At 38.4% G+C, this 12,589-nt stretch overlaps 1 pseudogene; it reads right to left on the bottom strand.

Moving 5' to 3' along the window:
- Positions 1 to 7,939: 7,939 nt before the first annotated feature.
- LOC141504028 (basigin pseudogene) lies at positions 7,940 to 9,141 on the bottom strand (annotated as a pseudogene).
- Positions 9,142 to 12,589: the final 3,448 nt, after the last annotated feature.

Below are 12,589 nucleotides of genomic sequence, written 5' to 3'. Positions count from 1 at the left end.
GCCCGGGAGCATGCCGGGAGACAGGAGTGGTGGTGGGGGCGGGGGCGCGCTTTACGGGGTCACAAGGGTCAGTGAGAGGCCCTGAGCGCATGCCCGGCGGGCCAGACCGACGCATGCGCAGTTCGTCCCTCCTCCCTGGCCGGGCTCGGGCTGCCGCACTCTCCTGGACCGAACTGTTTCTCCCCGCAGTTTCACAGTCAAGGAAGTCAAGGAAGATGAGAACTGAGAAAAGACCGTGAGATCTGGCAGTGAAGAAACCATTAGTGTCTTTGGAGAATTTGGACTGTAGAGTGTCAAAGGAAATGACGGGAGATATCTGTTGTCAAGGGTCCTCTCTGGTATTTAGGTCCAAGGTAAAGGAGAGATGTGTGATGATAATGGAGACAGGTGGATCCAGTAAAGATTTTTTTGAGAATGGAGACAAAATATGGGCATGTTTTTAAACTAGGAAGGAAGTAACCAGTAGGAAGGAAAGTCAAAACAGGAAGGATAGATGGAGCGATTTGGTGGAGGATATAAGAAATAAGAGCCTTACTTGGACACGTACAAGCATTTTCATTGCCTAGAAGAAAGACCAGTTTTTTGAGATGGTTGAAGGAAGAGATGGTGGCAGAAGGAAATGGAAGACCTTTGAGAAGAAGGATGGTAAGAAGGTGGTCTCAGGTAATAGCCTCATTTAGTGGCAAACTTTTTAACTGAAAAACTGTATAGTGAACCATGAAAGGTTGAGGAGTAATGAAAAGGTTCAAAAGAGCTGCCATGGAAATTGGGATAATGAATTGTTTAGGGGAAATTAAATATAAAAGCATTGCTTTGCCTCAAGAAGAGCTTAGTTGAGGTGATGTAACATACATGTCTGGTGTACCTTATGAGTACTCTTGTCTGATTTTTTCCACATTTATTTAGCAGCATGTACATACAAGCCAAGGCGGCAGATGATAGGAGTGGTTCAAAGCTAAGATCTGACAGGAGACCATTGGTAATGGGATGGGGGGGTCGGCAATATGATGTAGAGTTGAATAAACATATCACTTGGTTTACCAAGAATCAAAATGGGGACAGGCAAAAACTGTAGCTAACACAGTAGAGATGGTCTCTGATCAGAGGTCATGGTGCAGATAAAAACAGTGCATTTGCAAGACTGAGGAAGAAGATCAATTTTGACCAATTAAGAGAAATTTAGAATTAGTATACTCAAAGTGCATTTGTGGGTAATCAAAGGCATAACCATCTTTGTAAGTACATCTTTTGAAGAGGAAGCTAAGGAACTGTGAAGTGAGGGTGTTGACATATATGTTGAAGTATGATACATATGAGAAGAAAGAAAGGTTGTAGGATAACATTGGTTACAAACTATGTGTAAAGAAAATAAGTGCAAGATAAATTGGGAATAATCTCAGAGGGCAGACACTAGTTTGAAGGAAAATATGGATGAGATAGATGAGACTTTAGCAGACACTAGAAGAAAGCCAGGAGGTAGAACTGTGGAGGAACAGCATTGGAGGCAGTCAGGGAAGACTGTCAGGACATGGAATTTATGAGTGAGAAATAGATATTTATTAAGAATCTATGTAACTCTTGGGAATACAAAGAATGGGAAGATAGTCCCCCTTCTCAAGGATATTACATTGTAAAGGGGGAAACAACAGGAAATAACTAAGTACAAACAAGATACTACATACTGTATAAACTGGAAATAATCAGCTGAGGGAGAGATCCACATTAAAGGGGATTGGGAAACCCTCCTTATAGAAGGAAGTGTTTATCTTGGACTTGTTTAAACCAAATAGGGCAAGAAAGGAAGAAGAGAGAGGAAAGAATACCATGCATGGAGATGGGGGTGGGGTTGGGGAGCAGCAGGACATCTGGCAAAAATGCCTACAGTCAGAAGATATGAGAGTTTTCTTTCTGGAACAGCACTTCCTCTCAAACCATACTATTGGAAACATTAGGGCAATCTGTTGTATCTGGTACAGGGCAGAATACTCAGATATTTCTAGAAAATGTATGTCTTACTGTTTAAGGTCTTATCTATTCTATTGATTTTTCTTTAAATAATTCTTAATAAGAATTCCCTTGCCCCTCAAAAATCCTAAATTCTTGAAAACAGGTAACTCATCAGTATTTTCAATTTAAAATAAAGATTTAGAATACAATTTCCATAGGTTATAAAAACAATATAAAAACAGGCATACGCCTATAATGTAATGAGACTGTGTAGTTTATAGGATCAGCCTTATTAATTTTTCAGCATGCCTAATATAACCATCCAGTTATATGTGGATGTTAGAGCTTCTCATCGAATATGGATTGGATATGTGGTTTCATTTCCATAGGGAACTTCCTTTATCCTGCAGGTCAGTATCTTCTCTGCAACTTAGAATCTTGAAAATTGCTTAGATCAGTGAGAGGTTCAATGACATGCCTACGGTCACACAACTCGTATGTCTCAGAGGTATAACTTGAACTCTGTGGTCTTGCAAGCTGCCATGGCAGCTTTTTTTTCTTTTTTTTATTAAAGATTTTATTTATTTTGAGTTTTACAATTCCCCCCCCCATTCTTGCTTCCCTCCCCGCACAGAAGGCATTCTGTTAATGTTTACATTGGTTACACTGGTTCCATGTTATACTTCAGTCTCATTTGAATGTGATGACAGAGAAATCATATCTTTAAGGAAGAAAAACAAACTATGAGATAGGAAAATTACATAATAATATAACGTGTTTTTTTTTTCCAGTTTGACTGCCATAGTCTTTGGTCTTTGTCCAAAGTCCGTAATTTTTCTCTGGTTACAGATGGTATCCTCCATTGCAGATAGCTCAGAATTGTCCCTGGTTGTTGTTGCACTGAAGCAAGGAGCAAGTCCTTCAGGGTTGATCATCACCCCCATGTTGCTGTTCGGGTGTACAATGTTTTTCTGATTCTGTTCATCGCACTCAGCATCAGTTCATGCAGATCTTTCCAGGATTCCCTGAATTCCCATCCCTCCTGGTTTCTAATAGAACAGTAATGTTCCGTGACATACATGTACCACATTTTGTTAAGCCATTCCCCAACTGAAGGACTTATACTTAATTTCCAATTTTTTGCCACCACAAACAGGGCTGCTATAAATATTTTTTGTACAAGTGATGTTTTTCCCCTTTTTTTATCATCTCTTCAGGGTATAGACCCAGTAGTGGTATTGCTGGGTCAAAGGGTATGCACTTTGTTGTTGCCCTTTGGGCATAATCTGAAATTGCTCTTTGGAAAGGTTGGATGAGTTCACAGCTTCACCAATAATGTAGTAATATCCCAGATTTCCCACATCCCTTCCAGTATTGATCATTGTCCTTTCTGGTCATATTGATGTGCAAACTCTTAATTGTGAAAATATGCAAATAATTATTTGTGTTTTTAGAAACAATGAAACTGTCCTGTTGTATATTTGCCCCCTATTCATTTCATTTCCAATATCTTTCATTTATTAACTTGGCTATTTTCACCAATTAAGAAAATATGCAAAATTTAGTTTGTACAAGTGAAACATGCACTTTGAACCATCCAATTTCCAGTCGGGATTTCATATATACCCATCCTTATCTTATAAAGAGATCTCATGAAGTAAGGACCTTGAGGAACTGTGAAGTGAGCATTTTAGGGTATTAACATATATGTTAAAGTATGATATATATGAGAGGAGACAAAAATTGTAGGGTAACATTGCTTAAAAATTATATATTTATATAAAACTATATGTGTGTATATATAGTTATGTGCAAGATGGATTGAGAATTGGGGAGGTGGGGGCAGGAAAGTAAGATGGGAAAATTGTAAAAGTCAAATAATACCTTTAATAAAAAAAGATAGATTGGAGAAAGCACTAGTTTTAAGGGAAACCAAGAAAGGCTTCTTGTGATAGATGAGATTTTAGCAGAGACCAGAAAGAAGCCTGGAAATGGAAATGAGGAGGGATGGCACTCTAGTCATGGGGACAGCCAGTGAAAACTGTCATGAGATGAAGGTTTGCGTGTGAGAAATAGATATTTTTTAAGGATCTACTATAAAACTACCACCAGGCTAAGAGCTGGTAATACAAAGAGGGAATAACAGGAAACAGCTAAACACAGACAAGATTCTACCTACTGAATTAACTTCACATAATCATCAGAGGGAGACATCTACATTAAAGGGGACTGGGAAAACCTAATTGTGGAAGGCAGGGTTTTATTTTTGACTTAAGCCAGATAGAGCATGAAATGAAGAGGAGAGAGGAAAGAATTCCATGCATAGGGAGACATCTAGTGAAAATACCTACAGTCAATGGGTAGGAATGTTTTATTTTTGGAACAATACTTCCTCTCTCAAACCAACCTATTGGAAACAATAGACCAATCTATTGCGTCTAGCATAAGACAGAAGAAGACTGCAAATCCTCCTACAGTTTGCTCCAAGTTTTTTACAACCCTCTCAAATGACATATTAAGAAAGAACACATCTATTCTATTGATTTTTCTATAAATGAATCTAATAAGAAATCCCCTACCCCTCAAAAATCCTAAATTCTTGAAAAACAGGTTACTCATCAGTATTTTCAATTTAAAATAAAGATTTAGAACACAATTTCCATAAGTTGTAAGGACAGTGTAACAACAGGTATGAATTATGGCTATTTTGTAGAGAGACTGGTTTTTCATGAGTATTTTATGGAATCAGCTTTACTAATTTTTCAGCATACCTAATATAGCCATCCAGTTATATATGGAGGTTAGAGCTTCTCATGGAATATGGATTAGATATGTGCTTTCATTGTTATAGGGAACTCCCTCTACCATTGCAGGTCAGTATCTTCTCTGCACCTTAGAATCTAGAAAATTGCTTAGATCAATGAGAGTTTCAGTGACTTGTCTAGGATCACATAACTAGTCTGTCTTAGAGATATGACTTCAACTCTGTAGTCTTGCAAGCTTCCAGGGAAATTTTTTATCTGTCATATTATGCAGCCTCTGTTTAGTTTCTAAAACAATATATACAATAGGAACTGCAAACATGAGTCTCAGAAATCTTATGTGTGGAAGCTAAGTTCCCAGTGTATTTTTTTAAAGGAGAAGCAAATTTATTTAAATATTGAAAATATATGGAATCCTGATGCAAATTTGATGGTTCAAAGTGCATTTTTCACTTTTGCAAACTGAATTTTGTGTAGTTTCTTAATTGGTGAAAATAAACAATTGTTTGTATCATTAGAAACAATGAAACTGTCCTGTTGTAAACTGGCCCCACATTCATATCATTTACAATAGCTTTCATTCACTAGTTTTCAAAATCAAAATAATAGGCTGTATTCTGAGTTTTTCTTAATATTTTTTGTTGTCCTAAATGCCAAGAAATATAAGCACTGGCATGTTGTTTTTGGACATAGGTCCACATCATTATACTGGACTGATGTTTACAGAGTCAAAGTTGACTACTTAAATGAAATCAACCCCATAGGTCATTGCAGTTCAGGCTCACTGAAATGGCTGAAGCCAGAGCTCTTTCATGGTTGGCTGACTATCCTCAGTCACTTACTTGTAATGGATATTCTGTGATTTGCAGATTAATAACCTTTTCCCATCATATGTATATGGTTGTTAAAACCTGAGTCTAATTTCCATAAGAATATAGGACCTGGCAAATGTCAAGAATTTAATGGAGTCTATTAATCATGTTTTATTTATGTGATTATTAAAAATCACTTAAATATACTCAAGATTAATGGAAATGGGTGTAAGCAACAAATGGTTTAAAATACAAATGTTAAATGAAACTAAAGAAAATAAAAATCCTACCACCAATGCTAATCTCTTTCCACGATTTAGATACTTTTAAATGTGTTCATTTAAAGAAGAGAATCCTTGCCAGTGAAATTTGAGTAGAGTGTCAGCTAGATTTTAAATCACTAGTTTCAAAATCAACTGTACTTTGTCCATAAGGGAGACATTACCAGAGTCATGAACATTGGTTTCACAAATATAGGCTGCACATGAGCACATATAGAAAGCTCTCACAGATTCTTCTCCCTTCTGCCCTTTACTCTTACGTTTATATCCTTTCCTAAAATTCACATCAACCAAATTCCCTTCCCCACACTGGTGCCATTCAACTAGCTGAATGGCTGAATCTTTCTCTTTCCCCTTTTTACCCTTAATATGAATCTTTTATGTTACTTTGTTTCCTCCCTTTCTGATTTCTTTCACTATTCACTGGGTTTTCTGCTTAAGCAGTTTCACAAATGTATATCAATGTATCATTCAAAATTGTTTCTCCTCTTTCTGTCAACTCCTTCCCAAGACTATCTCTCTATCCACCCTGACCCTGTCTGTCCTTTTGCTTTCTTGTTTCTTTGATGACTGAAAGCTCCTACCTTAAACCTGGATTACGAAACAGAAAATTAGTGTAACTTGAATTAACATCTCACTTTTTTTAAAGTTCACTTCATAGTTTTCATAATAAAAGGTTTCATTTCTTCTCCCTCCATTTCTACTTAAAATTTTTTCTTTAAGTATCAAGAGATGCAAAAATATTCATAATATATTATTTATTAATTTAAGTCATTGTTGTCTTGTGAAAACATTTTTTAAACTGTGAAAAGGTTACTGAAACTGTAAGGTCAATTCTACCTCAGAAACTTTGTATGCCCCTGAGAACTTATTTAACCTCTATGGTCTCAGTTTCCCCTACCATGAATGAACATAATAATAGCACCTCCTTCCCAGAGTTATTGCAAAAATCAAATGAGATAATATTTGTAGAGTTTTGGCACATTGATTTTATTTTTTTGAAAAATGGAAAATGTCTTTATTGATGAAATGTTAACAGACAAGGTTTCTCAAAATACAAGGGACCACCGGCAACCAGCACAGACCTCCCATGTACTGATGTCCCCCAGTTCCTGGGGCACAGAGGGATGAGGAGCCATCATTTCAAATGGAATCGGTTTTCTCTGCTGCCAGTTCTGTGCACATTATATGCAAATCTAGTCTACACAAACAGAACAGTCCTGTCACCTACCTACTGCTTGGCTCCACTGAGCTAATAATATGACAATGATACTAATAAGTCTGTGTAGCTGGTCATCACCACAATCACCTTTGTTGGATTTCAGATTCTGTTTCTTCCCTGGTCTAGCTGGAAGGTGGTATTTTGGAAGGAAAGACTGTGAAGTTTTGGAACATGCGATGAATGTGAAGATGCCCCTGTCTGTTAAGCTGAGGGTGTGGGTGACTCCGCAGGGTGTGGGCACCCTGCCAGTGAGAACATTCAGGGAACATGAGAGGGGTCCTTGTAGCTCATTGCCTGCCTTTTGTTCTTAACCACAGAGGTTGGATCATGTCATACAGAAAAGGTCATTTGGAACAGCTAAGAAAGGTAAGGAGCAAGAAATACTTGTGACTTTCACTTGGGACAGGCAATTGGCAGGACTCATGTCTTAAAGCCACTTCATTGGATTAGTTGGGCAGAAGATTATCTTTGACTCACTGGACTCTCTCCCAGACAACATAATAGTACACACTCTCCCCTTTTCGAACATAGGGCCAGCTGCTGTGGAATCTTTTCCATTATGGGCAACCAGCCTCTAAAAAAAGAAAGCTCTTATCTTGCCAAGAAAACACTCTCCCCACTTCTGTGACACACCGCCCAGAAAAAGGGTACAGAAATACAGACAAGAACAGGCACGCAGATCATGAAATCAATTACCCTACATCCCCAGGGACTGAAGCCAGAGATCAGACTGACTGGTACCCAAGGGACAAAAATATAAAGAGAAAACAAAAGCAAACAAAAAAATCAAAAAAACATAAAAAAACCAGCCTCCAACAATTTTAAAAAGTACTTGAATTTACAATTTAGTTTGCTGTACTTTAGTGAAGACAATTGGATTTTGCAAGGTACATTAGGAATTTAATCCATGCTACATTGTAAAGAAATATACAGTCAGACACACATACACACACACGCACAGGCACACACACACACACACACACACACACACACACACACACACACACACACAGAGGCGCGCTCACAGACACAAACATAAATCCATCCAGGTGAGAGTTTCATCAGAAATCACCTTCTTTGCTCACTTGGCATTTCTCTGATGAACATTTTGTCTATCTTTGTCATTTTGAGACAAGCTGCTTTTCATTGGGGTAGAACCACCATTCCTCATCATGTGGGGGACTTCAGCTCCTGTGATTTCATCGGGCTTTCTCTTCTTCTCACAGATGAAAATGAGAGTGAAAAGGATCAGCACCTCTGCCACGATGCCTCGGAAGGACCAGAGCGCCGCCAGGCAGCTACGGACTTTCAGGGTGATTACAGCAGAAGCGGAGCCCTCAGAGTTGGTGCCCTTGCAGATGGATTTTCCAGGATCCGTCTCCAAATCTGCAGCTTGAACGTGCAGCTCTGTTTTTTTCAGGGGTCTCAATTATGATGATCCTCCCTTCACTAACATTTAAAGTGTTCCTATAACTTCCAGGTTCAGATAGTTTGGACCAATTCCAGTGATCGACAGGAGGATATGAGGTACTCTTACACGTAAGAACTATCGTGTCTCCCTCATTCCCGTGTTCGGACTTCTTGCTCGCCACAATCTTTGGGGGCCCTTTGACTTGTAGGTCAGCCTTTCCAACAACTTCTGGAAGAAAGACGCACTGATATTCCCCGGTTTTGTCATGTGACATAACCTCATACCGTGTTTCTGGACTACTCGACGAATCCTCTTGCAACACCTTGTCACCCTTCAGCCAACGATGACCCTGAATTTGTGTTGAATTTTGATTCAGTTTACAGGTCAGGAGTGTTTTATGGTCAGAAACATCTATGATCGTCCAAATTTTGCTTCCCGTGGCGCAGGCGGCCGGAGCGCAGAGCAGCGCGGCGGCCAGCAGCAGCCACGGCAGTGGGGCCCCCATGGCGCGGTGGCCCGGCGCTCCCTCTCCCCCACAGTGATTCTTAATTAGAAAGTAGTTTCTTCCCAGGCTACATGAAAAAGCCATCACTATTGCAGCTAGGAGTCTGGGGAACAAATAAGTCTTAGACACTCTGGAAGAAGGCAAAAGGGGACTCCTGAAGAACAAGAAAAGATGAAGAATACACAATAGATGAATATTTGCACATTCATTATTTGAGGGATGCATGAGTTTGTTTATGGGAATAATCCCGCCCGCAGGACATATCATAACTTCCTTACTTCTTAGTAGATGGTCTGCTGGGAGTAGTGGATGGAGTGCCAGACCATTTGTCCTTAAGACTCATCTGTGTGAGTTCAAATCCGTCCTTGGACACTAACTGTAACCCTGGGCAAGTCATTTGAGCCTGTTTGCCTTGTTTTTTTTTTCCATCTCTAAAATGAGTTGGAGAAGGAAATGACAAACTTCTCCAGTACCTTTGCCAAGAAGACCCGATATGAGGTCCTTAAAGAGTTGAAACATGGGGCAGCTAGGTGGCCCAGTGGATAGAGAACTGACTGGCCCTGGAGTCAGGGGCATCTGAGTTCTAATTCAACCTCAGACACTTAATAATTACCTAGCTGTGTGGCCTTGGGCAAGCCACTTAACCCCATTGCCTTTATCATATAAGAGGTGGTCTTCTACCTTGTTTTGTGCCTCAAAGTCACAATTATATTGCAGCAGCTTTAAAACTATAGCAGTGTTCTGGCCATAGGCAGCAGAAAAAAAACTAAGAAACTAAAAAAAAAGAGTTCAAACAACTGAAATGATTGAACAATAAAGATGGGTTTTGAGATTTGCTACTGATTAAAAAAAAAGTCTTTATATTTTGACCCAGCAGGGGAAAGCTTTGACATTAGTGAGCATATATCTAGCAGTAAGAGCTAATGCATATTTTGTATTTCTTCAGGAAACCATATTGGCAGTTTTTATTTATTATGGCAGTGAGTTACAGTTCAGGCATAATTATAACAATACCTTTTATGTTAGAAATTATACTAATATGTAATTGTACAACTTTGATGGTTGGTAGTACATTATTGAACCATCATATGGCTCTCTTCTTTCCATAGGACCCCTCTACATTTGGCTTCTGTTTATGGATATCCTGATGTTGTTACTCCCCTAGTGGAGAGAAAATGCCACCTGAACCCACGTGACCTTGGAGGTCTAACAACTTTAATGACTGCTGGTCAATGAAATTCATTTTGATTTCTATCTTCTAACTTATTTAAATATCACTAATGATATTTTAGTACACTAAATTTTATATTACAGGATCTCTTTATATAATTTTGAGAGGCAATACAAGGTCAGCAGGAGGAATGTACATCTATGCTGCTTAAAGACCCTAAGCTTGTGGACACCTGCAACAACAACACTGTGCTTCGCTCTGCTGCCTATGGCCAGAACACTGCTATAGTTTTAAAGCTGCTGCAATATAATTGTGACTTTGAGGCACAAAACAAGGTAGAAGACCACCTCTTATATGATAAAGTGTTTTGTGAGCTAAAATGGACAACCTGGTGGTTTCCAGTTTACATATTTTATAATTCATCTATTCCTGGAATTATTTTATATTGAAAAGAACTTAAAATAAATCTGTAGTCAAAGTTCATTGGACCTTGGAATTTTGGGGGAACATGGGAGGAGATTACATTCTCGTTGGAACTCCTAATGAGTTAAGGCCTTCAGTTGATTTAGGCCAATGCCTACTCTATGACTTAATCTCAAGGTAGAGAATTCTTTTTTTTTTTAAGATAGGAGTTTTAGGGTCTTCTGATTCTTCAATTTTTAAATCTAAATTTAAATGTTTTTCAATTACTTGTAAAGATAGATATCAGCATTCATTACCACATTTTTCATTCTCCCTATGACAGCAAGCATTATGATATATATTATACATGGACAATAATGTTATATGTATTTCCATATTAGTTATATTGTGAAAGGTGAATTAGAATAAAAGGAAAACCAGAAATGATAAAAAATATATAGAAAATATGGAAAGAGCATTCTTTTATCTGCATTCAGATTCCATAATAATGTTTTGTCCTTCACTCTGAAAGGAAATCATGAGATCAGGGAGATGATGCCATGGCAAGCACATGAATTGTATTTGAGTGTGGGGATGGTGGGCTGTGCAGTGCCATCAGCCTCCTCCAGAGCCATCTGGGCCCAGTGGTCAGATATGAATCAGCTCTATTGAAGATGGCCCTGGATGTGAGGCAATCAGGGTTAAATGATATACCCATAGTCACACAGGTAATAAGTGTCATGTGTCAAGTGTCTGAGGTCAGATTCAAACCCCTGTCCTCCTGTCTCCAAGGCCAGTGCTTTATCTATTGTGCCAACTACCTGCCCTTCAGACTCCATAACTCTTTTTCTGAATGTAAATGTCATTTTTCATCACAGGTCTCTTAGAATCATCATTGATCATTGTTCAGTTGGGAAGAACTAAATCTGTCATCATCAATGATGTTAATCTTCAATGTTCTCCTCATTCTGCTCACTTGACTCCATATCATTTCACTCAGTCTTTGCAGGTTTTTCTGAAATCCACCTGCTCATGATTTCTTTGAGAACAGTGGTATTCTGTCACATTCATATAACTATAATTTCTTTAGCTATTCCCTGATTTATAGGAATTCCCTCAATTTCCAGTTCTTTGCCTCTACAAAGAGAGCTGTTATAAATACTATTGCATATGTCAGTCTTTTCCCTGTTTTTCAGATCTCTAGGATACTGACCTAAGAGAGGTTTTTCTGTGTCAAAGTTTTCTAGCCCTTTGAAGCTGCTTTCAAATTGCTCTGCAGAATGGTTGGCTCAGTTCACACCTTCACCAACACTGCATCATTGTCCCAGTTTTCTCATATCCTCTATAACATCCTTTTTCTTTTCTGCCATGTTAACCAATCTGATCAGTGAGAGGTGGTATCTCAGAGTTGTTTTAATTTACATTTCTCAAATCAATAGTTATTTAGAGCATTTTTTCCATAAGATTTTGACAGGCAGTACAGGATCGGCAGGAAGAAGCATGGTGCAAACCCTAAGCTTGCAGATACCTTCAGCAACAGCACTCTGTTTCACTATGCTACCTATGGCCAGAATACAACTATAGTTTCACAGCTGATGCAATATAATTCTGACTTTGAGGCACAAACCAAGGTAGAAGACCACCTCTTGTATGATTAAGTGTTTTATGAGCTAAAATGGGTAATTTCTTCATCTAAAAACTGTCTGTTCATATCCTTTCATCAGTTAGAACTGGAATAACTTGTATTCTTATAAATTTGCCTCAATTCTCCAAATATTTTAGAAATGAGTCCTTTAACAGAAGCACTAACTGAAAATTGTTTCCTAGCTTTGTGCATTCCATCTAATCTTGGTTAGATTGGTTTTTTTGCAAAAACTTAAGTTAATGCAATCAATATTAGCCATCTTACATTTTATTTAGTGCTCTATTTCTTGTTTTGATCTTCAATTCTTTCCCTCTCCATAAATCTGACAGACAAAAATATTTATTCCTCCTCCTAATTTGCTTGGGGCATCCATCTTTTATCTCTCAATCTTATACTCATTTCAACCTTATATTGCTATAGAATGTGAGATA

This window comes from Macrotis lagotis, unplaced genomic scaffold (assembly GCF_037893015.1).
Source record: "Macrotis lagotis isolate mMagLag1 unplaced genomic scaffold, bilby.v1.9.chrom.fasta BILBYCTG032, whole genome shotgun sequence".
NCBI classification, from domain to species: Eukaryota; Metazoa; Chordata; class Mammalia; order Peramelemorphia; family Peramelidae; genus Macrotis; species Macrotis lagotis.
This window is presented reverse-complemented; position numbering and strand designations above follow the sequence as displayed.